The sequence below is a fragment of the Octodon degus genome, unplaced genomic scaffold (genome assembly GCF_000260255.1).
Source record: "Octodon degus isolate 3935 unplaced genomic scaffold, OctDeg1.0 scaffold00007, whole genome shotgun sequence".
In the NCBI taxonomy this organism is placed as follows: domain Eukaryota; kingdom Metazoa; phylum Chordata; class Mammalia; order Rodentia; family Octodontidae; genus Octodon; species Octodon degus.
In genome coordinates, this window is record NW_004524583.1 from 10,834,533 (window position 1) to 10,850,042 (window position 15,510).

General features: G+C 41.3%; 1 protein-coding gene across 3 annotated transcripts in view; it reads right to left on the reverse strand.

Annotated features, from left to right (window-relative positions):
• The window catches only part of Ift43 (intraflagellar transport 43), a 98,578-nt gene that overhangs the window by 61,050 nt on the left and 22,018 nt on the right, over positions 1–15,510 (reverse strand). The window lies entirely within an intron of this gene.

Consider the following 15,510-nt stretch of genomic DNA (forward strand, 5'->3'; position numbering starts at 1 on the left):
TCTCTCTCTCTCTCTCTCTCTCTCTCTCTCTCTCTCTCTCCACAGAGGTCTGAAACACAGGACACACACATAGGCCACACCACCACTGCTGTCCTTCCAGGACTAGCAGCCTGAACTGCTGGGCTTTCCCTTCCCAGGGGATGATGGCAGACCAGATGCTAGGGACATGTGGAGGTCTGAGCACCCTCACGGGTGCAACCGTCAGAGCTCTGGTCCCTGCCTGGACCAGAGAGATGTCAAACCCATGAGTCACAGGGCTCTCTGTCTGGGCCAGGGGTCTTTCCCTTTCCCACCCATCAGGTCTCAGTGGGGCTAGAGGAGACACAAAAGCATGATTTATTTGTTCTGGAACTCCTTGTGCCCAAGCTCTCCATATAATGGCCCACTCGTTTCAAGGAAAAGAATTCACTCTTGCTCCTTCCCTGAAATCAAATACACAATCTTTAAGCAGAGTGAAGCAGTGGTAGCATTTTTTTCCTCTGAAGCCCATCAACTCCAGAACCTCTCTGCTCAAGCCCACTGGAAGATGCTACCAAATTGTTTCAGTGAGTTCACTGCAATAAATCAATTTGCTATCTCTGTGTTATGGAAGAGAGGGGAAAGAAAACTGGGTGAGAAAGAACTCAGGTGACATCAAGCACCAGAAGGAAGAGAAGGACTGATCCTAGAATTCAAAGTTCTGGTTTATTTCTTGAATTACTCTGCTTTTGAAATCCAGAGGCAGAGTCCCAAGAGATCAGCCGGAAAAACGATCTCCAATTTTGGCTGACTTACTGCCAGGTAACATTACCCAAACTTGTTTTTTAAAAAGACTCTTAAAATACGCGACCTCAACAGGGACAGAAATAGGAACAGGTGACGGTAGCCCTCAGGCAGTGTGCCCCTTCGTGCTGTCTCAAAGCCGAGTCACGTCTGGAGTGTGGGAAAGGAGCACAGCCTGCAGGGGCTGCCTCAGATGGTCAGAGGGGGCAGGACCCTGCATAGCTCCTGAAGAGAAGCAAAAATGTGCTCACTCCAAAAATAAAACAGGGGGCAGGAATGACTGTGAGTAAAGGGTTGGATCACGTGACTGATAGCTGCAGTCCTGAAATACCAGCTTTCTACAGAAAGGAGCCTGTGAGCAGCAGAGAGCGGGAAATTCAGGAAATGGCCTCTTTATATGGTCTCATCCGAATGGGCTAGGTCTCAACAAGCTGGAATGACCGTGTCAGAGGGAGCCTTTCTGGCCAGACTTGTTTCTGATCTTTATATGGTTTCCCCAGATTCTTAAGATGCCGACACAGGAAAGATGCTGCAGTGCCAAAAAAGGAGCCTTTTCAGTTTAGAAACTTCTCACACACTCTCAGAAGTCGAGGAGAAACCCCACCCCCAACTCCAAAACATGAATCAGCCAGGCAGTTTTTGAATTCAAATGGCATCCTGTTTCAAAAAGTCCGTCCAGGCATGCATTCAAACTCCCAACAGAAAGTCAGCCAGTTAGTTAAGAAAGACCCGGTGCAAACTTCCCATCTGTCCATCCTGCACCTTCTACAGCTCTCGAAAAGCAAACTTCTTTCCTTTCCGCAGTAGTCTGAAACAAGACCCCAAACAGTTGTTGTTTATGAGAAGAGGACAGACACCTGGTATACGTGCGCATGCTGCAGGGGCTGGTGCTTGGTCCTACATCCCGTAGACAATGCCCTGCTCCGTCTCTGCCAGTTCCTGCTGGCTAAGCCTTGCGTCTGGCAGCTAATTCATCACAGACCCAGGTGTTCCCACAGTGGACTGGGGGGCGAGGAAGGAAATGGACCAACAGAGCTGTCAACTGATCCCCAGCAAGTAAACCTGGCTTTCTTGACACATCACAATACAAATTCTATCTTAAGAAAGAAAATGGATTGCTCATGAATGGCTGCTCCCGGTGCATTCTCATGGTGCCAAAGCACTGCCCCACCCACAACAAGCTACAAGGGAAGGAATGTTTCTCAGCAATGGAGGTATCCATCACCACCCCAGCTCAACCGTCACACTTAGCGGCATCAATGAGGGACTCGATGTGCCACCACTTGGAAGGCACAGCATCGCCCAGGGAAAAATCCTGCTCCCCCGCAAAAAAAAAAAAAAAAAAAAAAAAAAATTGTCCCATTAGAATCTAATCAAGTCTTCCAATCTGACTTTCATACTGGAAATCAGGTAGAGTGAAATAAGCTCAGTGACCCCAGGAACAAAAACATCAGACTAATTCAGAATGCGGGAAACTTTACAGAACTGGCCTGATCTTTTCATAAAGTCGATTCCATGACAAAGACAGGGGTAGGGGAAAAATGAACTATTCTAAATTACATTAAAAGAGATTTCAGGGGCTGGAGAGAGAGCTTAGTGGTCTAAGTGCCTGCCTGGCAAGTGCAAGGACTTGGGTTTGGTGCCTGGTACTGCATGCCGTGCCACCCCAGAACCCCAGGGGTGCTGTGCCAGCCCCAAAACAGAACGTGGTGGTGCACACCTGTAATTCTAGCCCTGGGGAGGCTGAGACAGGAGGATCAATGAGTCTGAGCTGCGTAGCCAGACCCTGTACCAAATAAATAAATGATTTAAAAAGTTTTAAAGATATTTCAGAGAAATAAATGTAATGGTGTAGGGTTCATTTGATTTTGGTTGGAAAAAATACCTATAAAAGACATTCTAGAGAGAAATGGGGAAAATGTATATGGGCTGGGTAACAGATGCTATTAGAGAATTATTCTTACTGGTAAGTGTGCCACTATGGTTTTCCAGGAAAATATCCTTTTTTTGAGATATATCCTAATATATTTAATGTCATGATGTCTGTGATTTTTACAAAATAAATCAGCAAGAATCATACATAAAATGTAACTATTATATTTCTAAATATTTTATAAAAAAGAATAATTTAAGAGAATGCGGAGAAAGGTTAGTAGTAGTTAAATCTAGGTAATGAGGTTCCGCTGTTAACTGAATTTGTTTTTTCTATTTTTAATAAAATGATTGAAAAATAAAATAAAATGATTGAACCAATGGGCTGGGGATGTAGCTCAGTGGCAGAGTACTTGCGTAGCAAGTGCAAGGTGCTGGGCTCCATCTCCAGCACTCAAAAGCAAGGTTGAGCCAAACAAGAAAGAAACTAAATACATGATGTTTATGTTAACAGAAGAGAAAAAAAGGAAGGCTTGGCAGGGAGGCGATTACGATCATGAGGACTGTGCATGCACGTATCTGCTCCGTGAAGAACTATGTTGAAAAGCTGAGACTTTCCCCACTCAATGGGGAGTGATCCTAAGAGGCTGAGGACCAGAAAACACGCCAAAGCATCAGGTCTCAAGATCCCTGCCGTGACTACAAGCGATGTGAAAACGTGCCATCAGGTAGAACACCTTACTGTGGATGACATTTCAGTGGTGTACGTGTGCGTCTATAAAATTTTGGGAAGGAAAACAATGTGGTAGAAAGAACTCCAGGAAACCTGGTTTCTAGTCCTGAAGCTACCACTAAGTAGCTTCATGATGCTGCGTTTCTCTTCATGGTAAAAGGGATTCCTCACCGTTGTACAATTTGGTCATTCTGTGTGTCTACGAATTATAGTATATTGAATGCTGTGTATGACTGCCTAGTCAAAAAGGGACTGGGAGACAGAGATAGAGACAGAATAACATGAAACATTTATCGTCCACTTGAGAGGATCTGAAGGAGACAGGACTAAAAACAAAGAGATGATAAGGCTATAGAGAGAAATGACAAAATTACAAACATAAAGACTGATTAATGGTGAATCAGCCAATCCAGGAAATGCAAAGGACTATGTCAACTAATTCATAGCTAATAACGACAATGGTAATAGCCACCTGACCTCTAAAGCTATATACCAAAGCTTTAGTTAACTTACTTTGCTGAACCTCATGACCTGATAAAAGCAGGCACTACTATACACCAAGTCGACAGATGAGAAAACTGAGGCTCACTTAAGATCAAGCCATCTGAGAACAGTGCAGCAAGGATTTAAACCCAGGCCAGTATGACGGCAGAGCTTTGCAATGAAGCAGCTGACATACGACTTCCCGGCAGCCAGATATGTGCCAGCTACAATGGGTTTGGAAGGACACAGTGGCCACAGAAAGAGTCATTGTAGACTGGAACAAAGTACCTGAGAACCAGAGACTGGGTTGAGGCCACTAGCCTGATATTAGAGAAGTTAGGGAATCACACTGAAAGGACCATCTCTTTTATTTATTTTCTAGGAACAAAGTCAGATGTGTCTACTGATGGTCTAAATGAGTTAGTGGGGAAGAACAGGCGGTAGCTTGGGGTATCCTGACCTTGCCGGTGAGGTACGTTGAGACCTACGCTGCAGAAGTGCTAAGGGAAGAGGCAGGGTTAGACAGTGATGCCAAAAATAAACTAACAACTTGAACGCTGGGCCAAAATGTGTCGGAGAGCACAGCATAAATCTCTACCCTTGGAAGGTAGCTGTTGTCTCCTGCATGCCATGAGGTGGCTGTTTCACACCACAGTGGAGGGCAACTGAAGAATGAAGGACTAAACTAGGGGCGAAGAAGCAGATTTACAGAAGGAAGTTGGGGGGAAAGCTACAAGGGTGTGGAGGAAAGAAGAGTGAGAGAGAGCAAGAAAGAGTTCTGGGTTCAAATTCTGGAACTGTCACTTTCTGGTTGTGTCTTCTTGGGCCGATTACAACTATATTAAGTCTCCTTTTTCCTCTTGTAAACGAGACAATAATGCATCCCTTGCAGGTCTACTGTAAACCCTGGAGACACTTCCTGACACAGAGCAGGCATTTAATCAATGATGGTAATAGTGGTCATTATATTATCATCAGATATAATTATAGCAATAAAGTTATTGTAAGACTTTGGAATGAGAAAACGTAAAAGTTTTGGTAGTCAAACACTGTAAGGGGACTGCCTTGGACATGTTTCATTCCAGAGATCTAAATCTTATCTCTCCTAGCTTCCCTAGACAGAAAGAAATCCTTTAAAGTTATCTAAATCAAGAGGAGGAAACTACAGCTTCGTTGCTCAGAGGCATAAATATGATGCTCAAGACAGTCACGCTGGTGGTGTCACAGTTTCCAAATGTCTGCACGTGCCCTATAATAAAAATACCTGACCCCATATGTCAGTACAGTCATCAAGCTGCCCACTCCAAGTGACTCACGCGAGAGGGCTGCCAGCTGTTTTGGGAAAGACGAACTAAAAGGAGGAGAGTTCAGTTCTGGAAATCATCCTTACAATTCACCCTGGGTTTCCTTATCTTGGGAAGCATCCTGTCAATCTCGGTTCCCTTGGCTCCTCCTAAATCAGTGCTCCCTTCTCTTTCTCGGGTCCACATACCTTCCAGACACTCACAAAGACACGCTCTATTCCCCCAGATTTTTTGCCACTTGGCCAACATAAACATTCTTTTCAACTTTCATCATAAATCAAAACCTGTACATTTTTGTCATTCTCTTAACTCTTTTCCATTTGTTAAAATTAATCCAGCATGTGTATAGCCAGAAATGTGCATGATATTGAGGATGTAAATTCCCCACACTCTGAGGAGCAATCCCTCCCGGCACCTGTGACTCCACGCTTTTGTATAAGCACAGTCTAGACTTGCTAGCTCAACCAAAGCCAGAGTGGAAGAACTTGGAGCAAGCTGCGAACAGCAGCAGCAGCAGCAGCACACTGTAACCCTGATGTTTGAGGAAACCTGATCTCTCACAAGACTCCTCAGGGGTAACCATGGAAAGAAGTGGGGGATGCTTGAAAGAACTACTAATGCGCAGGCCAGTGGCCCGCATCACGTGTGATGGCAGAGGAACGCTCAGTTCCATTCTCCACTCCGCGGCATGCTATGGTGGGCCCAGGGACATAGCAGGTCTCACACTGCAGATCTCAACTGCTTCAGTGGAGAGCCCAGGGAGCAAACACCAGGGCAAGTTCCGGGCTGGCAAGTTGCCGCCCATCTCAGTGTCCTCACTACACACCACTGCAAAAGTGGCCACGTGATCTTTAAAAAATTTCTTTATATACTTCTCAAACTGTTTCTCAAACTTCTAGGTCCTCTGGACTATCAATATTTCAAAAAATGGGTCCAGGGAGATGGCTCAATAGAATAAGCACTTGCCTGGCAAGCACAAGGGTCTGAGTTCAATCCCCAGTTCTGCAAAAAAATAATGAAAAAATAAAAATAAAAAACCAAATTTTAATTTGGGAGGGGGACAGATGCAGTTAACAACTTTTAATTTTGTTAAGGACCTTTTCTAAAAATCTCTTTTTCATCTCATTACTATTTAATTAAAGAATGTACTTTTCTAATCTTGCAAATTACAAAGCACATGAACCAGGATAAGAAATAGTTCTTTAAATTGAATTAATTTAGTTTATGAAAAACTGACTCTATTTTTCTTGATCTTCTGATTTGGGTAAAAACTTTCTCACAGCCCAGCGCCAGCACATGCTGCACCTCTTTTCTAGCCTGCTGGTGCAAGCCCACAGCACTAACTTCTAGCTCTCCTTCCAGTCCTGCTCAAGCAAGAAAGGTTCAGAGTCAGCTTCTCCATCACTTCCAGGTGACAATGGCCTGTCCCAAAAGGCACAGCCCAGGTATAGTCACTTATTTATAAATCTTCCTCCTTAACATGCGTTTGCATAGGCAGACCTCCTGCGCTTCACTCAGCGTGCGCCAATCTCCCTAACTCTAGAAGACTTGACTCCTTAAAGTGGCTTCTCAAGAGTGCATGACAAGGAATATTGTGGGACTGTCCTGCTTCAAGGTTGTGTATGGTGAGATTTTTGGACTTATGTGCAAACATGAGAAGCATAGAATTCTTTATCCTATTTTTTAAAATATAATCTAATTTTTAAATTTTTTTTATCATATTCTGTAGGGACTTAAAGTTCAACATATCAATACTTGATGAAAAATACCTGTTCCTTATTATGCCTAAGATGTTTGAAATGCAGACAGATAGTGAGGTTAAGATTAACAGCCCAAATCGTATGATAATAACAATAAGCTTGTCTTCTGGATAGTTAACAACCTAAGTTTGCAGACCAAAATTAGAGAAAAAGGAGGGATACAAGGAAAGCCAACATTTTGGCCCTAGCCTTCTAAGGTCAATTAAGACTCAGGACATATGAGAACTTGTACTGTAACGTCATGTACCTCGGTAGTGTCCCAAATTTTCTGATCAAGATTATGGGGCCAAAGAGGAAAGTGATCGATGACATAGAGTGGGCCTAAGGAGAGTCACATGGGGAGAAGACACTCTCTCAGGCTTTCACAGAGAGCACATAGGCCAAGCATTGGCCGTGACTCATCCACATAGCTGACACTAACAAAGGTTCTACAATCTGAGGTACAGGATCTCAGGACAAATCCTGAGGGCATTTCACTGACCTTCTCAGACCAAAAAGCTACAACTCTTGTTGCATAGGTCCTGCTTTACCTTGGTCTTAACCATCCAGCAGAAAAGTATGAAGACGAAATTATAAGAAATAAAGCCATGCTGTTAAGTTGAGCTGTGGGGGACTCAGGTCAATAATTTCTGACATTGCCAGTTAAACAGAAGACCCAAAGCTAATATGGGCTACTGGACTCTTTTAGAATATTTTGCTGAGTTTACACACCTATAATATTCAATAATGGAACTTAGAAAAAATGGGGCATACAGATGAATGTCCATTTTGTATCTGTGTATTCAAAGTGGTTGGGATAGATATATAGTTACATTCTGTTAATGAATAGAATGATTTGTTCTAATGGTGTTTGTAAATAGGATCACAAGTCCGCATCTTGTACAGCAATTAACCACTAAGAAGAATATATGCAGTGTATTATTTGTTGAAAAATAAAAAAAGAAAAAAAGAAAAAAAGAAAAAATAAATAAAAGAAAAAAAAAAAAAGAGTGCGTGACACAGCACCTGCAGCTCCTCCCTGCAGAGCCTCTTTCCTGGTCTTTGGCCCTCTTGTGTGCTCGTGTTTCTGATCATGACCTCCAAGTGTACTACATCTTATAACTGATGCCCCTGACTCTCCTTGTCACTAACCTCACAATCCGTCAGCAACACACAACCATACTCATTCTTTTTCACTGATAATACTACTTGAAAAAGATCAGAGTGTATTTTGAAACAACCCAACAGCAACTGGCCTGTAATGGGAGACCAGTTTGTATTCAACTTTGACACAGATAATGATAACTCTGGACAAGATACATGAAATAGCTGTGAAGGCACTGGAACACAAACAAAGCAGGCAGAAACTGAAGGGAATTTGATCCCTGAAAGAAAAGAAATGCACTTAGTAAAAAACCTGTGTTTAAATGAATTGTCCCCCTGAGGGCACTCTCTGGGCAGCCACTGGGCTGCTGGAATTCAAGCAGAAAGCATGTTTTACTGGCTTGAGGACAGAAGTTTCAGGTTGCCATTGTGACTAGAAACACAGAAAGAGAAATCCTAAAAAGGGGGAGGCCACAAACCAGCACTAAAAAGTCGCCTAAAATCCTTAGTCAACCCTTGTACTACATATGCATGTAGAAGACTGCAAGGAACCCAGTAAAAAGCTCCTGAATAAACAGCAAAACTTGAGTGGAGAAGAGAACTGCTGCTCACCTCTGGGGAAACAGAATTTGGTGCCAGGCACAGTGGTGCATTACCTGTAATCCTAGCACTTGGGAGGCTGAGGCAGGAGGATCGCTGTGAGTTGGATTTCAGCCTGGGCTTTAACAAGTTCAAGGCCAGCCTATACTATGTACTAATACCCTGTCTCAAATAAAATCCAAAAAACAAACAAACAAAAAACATTAAATAGAGTTTAAAGTCCCAACTCCATCAAATTAGAGGTACTGGTACATGTACTGAATGCAAAGACCATGTCCCAGAACTGAGATTTGCTCTAGGACTAAAGGTAAAATTAAAGTAAGCCTGATCTAACAAAGCCTAAACCAAGCTTCCATAAATTCAAATGATCTCCAAATAATTTAGCAACTTAAAAAAAAAAAAAAAAATCAACACTTTTAGCCAAGCATGGTGGCACATGCCTGTGATCTCAACACTCTGGGAAGCTGGAAAGGAGAACTGCAATTTCAAGTCCTGCCTGGGCAATTTAGTAACTTAGCAAGACCCTGTCTCAAAATTTTAAATAGGTCAGAGATGTAGTTCAGCGTAAAGGCCCTGGGTTCAATCTCTAGTACTATCCCTACTCCCACTGCCCATGCACATTGAAGTTTGTTTGTTTGTTGTTTTTGCGGAGCTGGGGATTGAACTCAGGCCCTTGTGCTTGCCAGGGAAGTGCTTATTCTACTGAGCCATCTCTCTGCCCCCATATTGAAGTTTTTGTAGGAAGGAAAAGTAACATAATCCAGTTTCTATAATGTATCACCCACAATGTCTTATTTATAAACAAAAATCACTAGACATATGAAGCAAAAAAATATGACCCATAGTAAAAGTAAAAAAACAGACAAAAACTGACTTCAAAATAGCCCAAATGTTAGAATTAAAATCAAAGACTTTAAAGAACCTATTAGAAATATATAAGGACTTAAAAGAAATGATAGTCATAATAAATGAACAGATGGAAAATCTAGGCGAGAAACAAAAAATCAAAAAAGAAAGAAATTTAGAACTTAAGCATATACATGAAATAAAATTTTAAATTAGTATGTTTATGAGTAATTTGAAGATAGCAAAAGAAATAAACAGCATATATAACGACAGATTAACAAAAAATATCCAATGTGAAGGGGAAAAAAGATAAAAAGACACACAATTTACAATGTATCAGAGAGGAAAAAAAAAAGCAGGAATGTATGCAATAATACCAAACAGTCTAATATTTGTGAAATTAAGAGTCCAGGAACAAGGAAACAAAATATAGGCCAGAAAAACTATTTTAAGACATAATGGGCCAGCTATTTAGGAGGCTGAGGAAGGAGGATCACTATGAATTTGAGGCCCAGCTTGAGCTAGACAGTGAGTTCAAAACCAGCTTGAACTACACAATGAAACCTTTTCTCAAACAAACAACAACAAAAAGAAATAATGCCTAAATCTGTTGAAAAATACTAGCCTGCAGATCTAAAAATCTCAGCAAATTCCAACAGAACAAATAAAATTATACTGAGGCACATCATAGTCAAACTGCGGAAGACCAAAGACAAACAGGAAATTTTCAAAGCAGCCAGAAAAAAAGAAAACAAAAAACTTACATTTAGGATAATAATTATCAGATGCAATGAAGAGCCAAGGGCAAAGGAATGGCATTTTTCAAGGTTCTCAAAGAAAAAATTCTCAGTCTGGAATTCTATCCCAAGAAAATACCCTTCAAAAATGAGGATATAGGGGCTAGGGAGATGGCTCAGTAGGATAAGCGCTTGACTGGCAAACGCAAGGATCTAAGTTCAATCCTCGGTTCCACAAAAAAAAAAAAAAAAAAAAAAAGGAGGATATACTTTTTGGCCTTTTAGTTAAGACCAAGTGCAAAAAGATGGGGATGAAGGGAAAAGATGTTCAGATAAGCCAAACAGAAAGTTGTTCTTGGTAAGCTACGTAAAACACTAAGGCAGGTTCTTCAGGCTAAAGGAAATGATACCTGATGGAAACTTGGCCCAACAACAGAAATGGTAAAATTTCTCTATTTAAAGTGAAATGAGGGGCTGGAGAGATGGCTCAGTGGTCTAAAGCACCTACTTGGAACAAGCTTGGCAAAGCACAGGGACCGCGGTTCAATCCCCCAGCCCACATGCCAGCCAGCCCCGCCCCCAGGTGGGCTGAGCTGGCCACACACACACACACACACACACACACACACACAATGAATAAATAAATAAATAAATAAATAAATAAAATAAAGTGAAATGATAGGGCCAGCCAGATAGCTCAGTGGACTAATGTGCCTGCTGAGTCCGCAGTGGCCAGGGTTGGATCCCTAGCATGCTGTGCCAGCCCCGCCCCTGGGTTGCGCTGAGACAGTGACTGAGACTGGAAGTGGTGGCGTGTGCCTGTAATCCCAGCACTTGGGAGGCTGAAAATAGGAGAATCACTACAAGTCGGATCTATGTAGTGAGACCCTATACACCCTGTAGACCGTGTCCTAAATTCACTTTTAAAAAAAAAAGTGAAATGACAAACTGTACTGTGGGATATACAAATTGGGTAGTTTTAAAATACAAGACATTGATAGCAGAAAAGATGGGAGGGGACAAATGGATTCTCCTGGCTGTACGGGTCTCACATTTTATATGAAGTAAAGCAATATTAACTCTGACCAGTGATAAGTTAAGGACTTGTGCTGTAATTCCTAGAATAACTACCATAAAATTATGCAAAAAAGCTATTCCCCAAGAGACAATGGAGGAATTACAATAGGGTACGAAAGCAATCCCCTAAATGCAGTGATGTAACTCTCTATTATACTGGGTAAAAGTTTGGGAGCAGAAAGATTTCAGCGTATCACTGATGACACGCAGCCTTTGTTAACACCCTTTTCATACAAGATCTCATTATTCAAAAATATTTCACTGTCATTTTTCTCTTTGTCAGCAATCACTGGCATGCACACGTGAGGAGATCTAGCCTAGTTAGTGAGTCCAACGAGGCTTTCTGTTCACAATCCCATGGCTCCCAGGGAGACTCACAGCGTGTGGTCTCCTCTTAAGTCTTGGCTTCCCCCATGGATTCGTTCCTCTTGCAGTTCTTTCAAGTAGAAACTGCTCATTCTTTAAAACCAGAAGCCAGGTTCACAAGACAATGCTCCTGCCTCACTCCTTCCAATTTCTCTAGACTGTCACTCCTCCAAATTGGTTACAGAACATTTCTTCTGAAATCCAGCTACACCGATTCTCTTCCTCATTCTTGTCGCTAGCCATTGACTGAGCACACACTGATCAAGTCCCCGGCACTCGGTTTTCTGTCCACAACTAATAGCCTCATTGTTCTAAGCAAACTCAATGTTTACATGAAGGATCCTTCCCGTGTCTAACCTCAGCTCTGTGACCCTTTAAATACCCATGACTCTGCTTCTTTTGCAAACCCTGGTTATAACTTGGGACTGTGCCATCTCTAAAATAGCTATCACAGGCTATAACATCATTGATAAAGTTTCTTTTTAAAAATAAGTGTATTAAAGTATAAAAGATTTTTTTTAAAGTTAATAATAACATGAGTGGATGTGAATACCAAAGGCTGCACAGAGCAGTCTGGGAACGCCTGCAGTTTGGAACACTGCCTTGGTTCCTGCCGCACTGTCTCTCGTGACTGCTCAACTGCCAACTGCCGACCTCCCTGCCACGGAGCTCTCCTACTCTACACCAACTGCCAGTGCAATCCTCCTGGGAAACAAATCCAATAATGTCATTCACTGCTTTAGGTTCTCTGTGGGCTCCCCACAACATACAAAATAGCCTCCAATTTTTCCACCTTAAATGGAAGGTCTGTTTTCCAAACACACTAAGTTGTTCCCCATAACAGAAAAACACCACATCCCTGTACTTCACGGCACTTCCTTCCCCGGCACCACAGCTTACTCCCAGGGTCTCCATATGTTAGGCCTCATTCTAAACTTTACTTTTCCTCTCGAATCCTTCTAAACCTGGACCAAGTTGACCATGTGCCTTCCCTGTAGTCCCTCAGGGACTACTAAGGGATGCTGGTTTAAATATTTTTTAATTTTTTAGAAAAAAATGTTTACTAGTAAAACTTTGCAGTCCATAATGTTTACACTCCTGGTGGGGTGCTGGTGCCTGCCCCCAATATCTTACTTCCTCCTCTTCATCCTCATACCCCCCCGCCGCCATTCCCTCTCCAGATGTATCAAATGGAATTTACAGTGTTAGTTGTTTTGAAGACTCTCCAAACGGATTTCCACAGTTGTTGTACTAGTTTGCATTCCCACCAACAACACAAAAGAGTTCCTTTGTGTTACTATTATTTGATTCCTTGGAGATGGCCACTATTTCTGGGGTGAGATGGAATCTCAGTATTATTCTGATTCAGATTTCTCTAATATCCAGCAATGTTGAACATTTTTCATGTATTTATTAACCATCTGTACTTCTTCAGTGAAGTAACTATTCATTTCACTTGTCCATTTCTTGATTGGGTCTTTTATTTGAGAGGAGGTCTCTCTTTTTTAGTTTTTTTTTTTTTTTTAACATATTCAAGATATTGCTCCTCTATCTGAAGAACAGCTAGCAAAATTTTTTTCCACCCTGTGTCTGTGCCTTCAAGAATTTTACCTATTTTATTTTCTAGTAGGTTAAATGTTCTATTTTAACATTTAATTCCTTGAACCATATTGAGTTTAGTTTAGCACACAAAGACATGAGTCTAGATTCTATTTTTTGCCTGAAAGTGGACAATTTTCCGAGCAACATTTGTTTGTTAAAGAGGCTATCTTTCCTCCACAGTATGTTTTTTTTTTCCTTTATCAAAGAGCAAATAATTGAATAAGCTTGGGGTTTTTACTCACTTCCACCATTCTGCTCTATTGATCCACATCTGCTTTTGGGTCAGTATCATGCTTTTTTTTTTAATCACTGTCAACACTTTGGAACATAATTTTAAGTACAAGATTGTGATGCCTTCTACTTTGCTGTATTACTCAGGATTGCTCTTGCTATGGTGGGTCTCCTCTAGTTCCACATGAAGCTTAGGATAGTTCTCTAGTTTTGTGAGAAATGCTATTGCTATTTTGACTGGGACTGCATTAAATCTGTACATCAATTTTGGAAGTATGGCCATTTTAACTTATATTGGTTCTGCCTAGCCATAAACAGGATATCTTTCTAATTTCTAATGCCCTTTTTTTACTGGGATATCTTTCTAATTTCTAATGTCCTTTTTTTTTACCAAGGCATATTTAATTTAGTATCAGTAGTATTAACACAAAAGCTCCAAATATAATGAAGGAACACATTCTCCCATTAACACTGAACACAATACTCTTGTAACATGTGCCTGCTGAACGGGATGACAGTTTCATAAAGTTCACTATTGAAAAACATAATGCAGGGCTGGTGAGATGGCTCAGTGGTCTAAAGCATCTACTTAGAACAAGCTTACCAAAGCACAGGGACCGCGGTTCGATCCCCAGCACCACATGCCAGCCAGCCCCGCCCCTTGGTGGGCTGAGCTGGCCACACACACACACACACCCACACAAATAAATAAATAATTAAAAAAAAAAAGATAATGCAGCGAGTCTCATCACAGCCAACATCCTTACACAATCTAGTTATGAAACGAAGGTTTATAATGCTTCAAACAGTTTAAGCCTGACATTTGACACCACCCCTTCATGTTTGTACAGTCCTTAGTTAAGATTACATACAATTTTTTCAACCATTCAAAAAACCATTGATTAAAACTATATTGATTGGGACCGGGGAGATGGCTCAGTAGAATAAGCACTTGCCTGGTAAGCACAAGGGCCTGAGTTCAATCCCTGGTTCCGCAAAAAAAAAAAAAAACTATATTGATTACAGGGATCTCATCTTCTTGAAAAGTTTCTGCACTTCAAAGCAAATCCCCAACAGAGTAAAAAGAAAACCCACAAACTGGGAAAACATTATAGCCAACTGTCCCTCCAACAAAGGCCTTCTGTCTAGAACATATAAAGAATTAAAAAAAAAACAGATCCCCCCCCAAATTCAAACACCCAATCCAAAAATGGGCATCTGAGATGATTATACACTTCTCAGAGGAAGAAATATAAATGGCAAGCAAATATATGAAAAAATGTTCAGTATTATTGGCCATTTGAGAAATGCAAATGAAAACAACATTGAGATTCCATCTCACCCCAGAAAGAATGGCTAACATCAAGAAGTCAGCCAATAACAAGTGCTGGAGAGGCTGTGGGGAATAAAGAACCTTCTGCACTGTTGGTGGGAGTGCAGATTGGTACACCCACTATGTAAATCAGTGTGGTGATTCCTTAAAAATGTAGGATTGGAGGTCCCATTCAAGCCAGCTATTCCCCTCCTGGATATTTTTGCAGAAGAACTGAAAACCTCATACCACAGTGATATATATGCACCCATGTTTATAGCAGCGCAATTTGTCATAGTTAAATCCTGGAAACAACCCAGATGTCCATCAACTGAACAATGGATAAAGATGATGTACTATTTTTACACAATGGAGTAATATTCAGCTATAAAATAGGATAAACGAGTCTTTTGTCAGTAAATGGATGCAGCTAGAGAACATACTTTTAAGTGAAAGAAATCAGACCCGCATATGCAAACGTCATACTACCTCCTTAGTGTGAGAATCTGAAAGAGAAAAATGGAATCTGAAGGGTACAGTAGATACTGGGAAAAGGGAATGAACTTATTCAAAAGGAAAGACTTGCTGAGTTGAAGAGAAGACGGGAGAGGGAGCAGGGACAGAGATTTATCTATGTACGTAAGCAGGATGGTTTGGACAACCGTACTGTGCATTTTTGCTGGTCTATGGAAAGGAACAGTAAAGGCTTAATTTGTTTCATCTCTTTTTTTCAATTGTGTGT